Source organism: Glycine max, chromosome 3 (assembly GCF_000004515.6).
Source record: "Glycine max cultivar Williams 82 chromosome 3, Glycine_max_v4.0, whole genome shotgun sequence".
NCBI classification, from domain to species: domain Eukaryota; kingdom Viridiplantae; phylum Streptophyta; class Magnoliopsida; order Fabales; family Fabaceae; genus Glycine; species Glycine max.
Window position 1 is genome coordinate 13857977 of NC_016090.4, and position 2968 is coordinate 13860944.

At 39.2% G+C, this 2968-nt stretch overlaps 1 non-coding gene across 1 annotated transcript; it reads right to left on the reverse strand.

Annotated features, from left to right (window-relative positions):
- Positions 1–1936: 1936 nt before the first annotated feature.
- LOC113001289 (small nucleolar RNA R71) lies at positions 1937–2043 on the reverse strand. Its single transcript, XR_003266608.1, has one exon. It is a non-coding gene; the product is annotated as a small nucleolar RNA R71 (small nucleolar RNA).
- Between the last annotated feature and the right edge of the window lie 925 nt (positions 2044–2968).

Below are 2968 nucleotides of genomic sequence, written 5' to 3' on the forward strand. Positions count from 1 at the left end.
TCAAGCACAATTCTCTTTGAGGTTCTATTATTACTATTAAATTCTGATCAGTTTTCCCTCTTCACTAACTACTCTGTATTTGTTGCTATTAATTCATGCATGCTTAGTGCTTGATTAATTGTCTCTGTGCTTAATTTACGTTCATGCTTAATGATCGTTTATGATTAATTGGTGTATGTGTTGCTTAATCACATAATGAATGCCTTATGTTAAATTTCGCTTAGTAATTTAATTTAGGGTTGGATTAAGTGGTTGAACTGATAAAGGATAAACTCTTGTAACCTAGGATAAGAGACTTTCTTGTGAATCAAGGGGAAACAATGTGTTTTAATTCTGATATTTTCTAATTCACATCTATTTGCTGTTTAATTTACAAAAGCAAACAACCCCCCCCCCCAATTCGTTACTATTTTCCTACTATCTGTTATGAACATTTGGTTTATCATTGCTCGCTCGTTGGGAAACGACCTAGGATCACTTCCTAGTTACTGCATTTTAATGTTTATTTGATTCGGGTATGGCCTCGATCAAATTTGGCGTTGTTGCCGGGGAGCAGTGTCCAAAGGTTCATAATAGCTAGTGATTCGTGTTTTATGTTTAGTTGTTTTATGCTTTCGTGTGTTGTGTTAGTGTTGCGTTAGTGTTGTTTATTGTCTTGTTATTTTGTTTAGTGTGGTGTTTTGTTTTAGTTTTTCTGTTCAGCGCTTCCCCTGTTTCAGTTTTTGTGTTTTGCTGTGAATAGTGCATTGTGACGGATTTAGCGACCACTTTTGCTGATCTGGAAAACAAAGTAGTAGTGCAAATCCCTTAGCGACTGAATTAGTGACTACTGTTGACAATTTAATTGTCAATTTTTGTTTTGATAGTTAGGGTTGTAATTTTTGGCTGAATTTTGGTGTGGTAAGTTCTTTTGATCCATATTTTGTGGGAAAAATAGTTGGAGCCCTTAGTTTGGTCAGATTTGAAAGTTCCAAAAAAGTAGTGAATTTGATTTTTGTCAAAACTTCAAACGACCATAACTTTTGCTCCGGGTATCAGAATGACTATTATTATATATGTATTTGGGGTAAAAAAGAATTTCCCATATCATGGTAGCTGGCCAAAGGCCGGCTGAGATCTCTAGCTAGCCAAAATCGCCTGTTTACTAGTTTTTTTTTTTCAAGTTTTATTGTTTTATTTTTCTAAACTTTCCTTAGGTAGTTTCCATAGTTAGACTTTGAATTTTTGCCTGAAAATTTTTGTGCCATATTTTCATGATTTTAGGGTGCTGCTCACAAAATTTCAAGTCATTTGGATATCATTTAAGGGTAGTTGTAGTTCAAACCTACACTGTTACTTGCATAAGAAGGCAATTAGTTGAGCATGCTGAATGTAGTGTATGACTAGAGGCAATCCATATGACTTACAACCCTTTGATCCTGAGATAGATAGGACATTTCATAGATTAGTTAGGCATCATTTTGTACCTTTTGAGCATCCTGAGCATTCTTTTATTGGTGAGTCTGAGCATTTTGTGGTTGGTAATTTTGAACATCCTGATTTTGAGCATTCTGAGAACATGGCACAACCTCCACCCCGTGAGAGGACTCTAAGGGAAATGGCTGCACCTGATTTCACCTACGAAAGCTTGTGCATCCAATACCCTAATGAGGATGTCCCATATGTTCTTAAAACTGGACTGATCCATTTGCTTCCAAAGTTTCATGGCCTTGTAGGTGAAGACCCGCACAAACATCTGAAAGAATTTCATATTGTCTGCACCACCATGAAACCCCCAGATGTCCAGGAGGATCACATATTTCTGAAGGCTTTTCCTCATTCTTTAGAGGGAGTGGCAAAGGACTGACTATATTACCTTGCTCCAAGGTCCATCACGAGCTAGGATGACCTCAAGAGAGTATTCTTAGAAAACAATTTCCCTGCTTCTAGGACCACGACCATCAAAAAGGATATTTCAGGCATTAGGCAACTCAGTGGAGAGAGCCTATATGAATACTGGGAGAGATTTAAAAAACTATGTGCCAGTTGCCCTCACCACCAGATTTCTGAGCAACTTCTCCTCTAATATTTTTATGAAGGACTCAGTAACATGGAGAGAAATATGATAGATGCTGCCAATGGTGGAGCCCTTGGAGACATGACCCCTGCTGAAGCCAGAAATTTAATTGAGAAGATGGCTTCCAACTCCCAACAATTTAGTGCCAGAAATGATGCTATTGTCATTAGAGGAGTGCATGAAGTAGCCACGAATTTATCTTCATCAGCCGAGGCTAAGAAGCTTGAAGGTAAACTAGATGCCTTGGTTAACTTGGTAACCCAGCTGGCCTTGAATAAAAAATCTGCAACTGTCGCCAGACTCTATGGTTTATGCTCCTCTGCTGACCACCACACAGACCTTTGCCCTTTTGTGCAACCTTCTGAAGCAATTGAATAGCTTGAAGCTTATGCTGCAAACATCTACAATAGACCTCCTCAACCTCAGCAGCAAAATCAGCCACAACAGAACAATTATGACCTCTCCAACAACAGGTACAATCCCGGGTGGAGGAATCATCCCAACCTTAGATGGTTGAATCCTTCACAACAGCAGCAACAACAACAACAACAACCTTATTTTCAAAATGTTGCTGGCCCAAGCAGACCATACGTTCCTCCACCAATCCAGCATCAACAACAGCAACAGCCCCAGAAACAGCAAACAGTTAAGGCTCCTCCGCAACCTTCCCTTGAAGAACTTGTGAGGCAAATGACTATGCAAAACATGCAGTTTCAACAAAAGACCAAAGTCTCCATTCAGAGCTTAACTAATCAGATGGGACAATTGGCTACATAGTTAAATCAACAACAGTCCCATAATTCTGACAGATTACCTTCTCAATTTGTCCAGAATCCCAAAAATGTGAGTGCCATTACATTGAGGTCGGGAAAGCAGTGTGAAGGACCTCAACCAGCAACATCTTCCTCATCC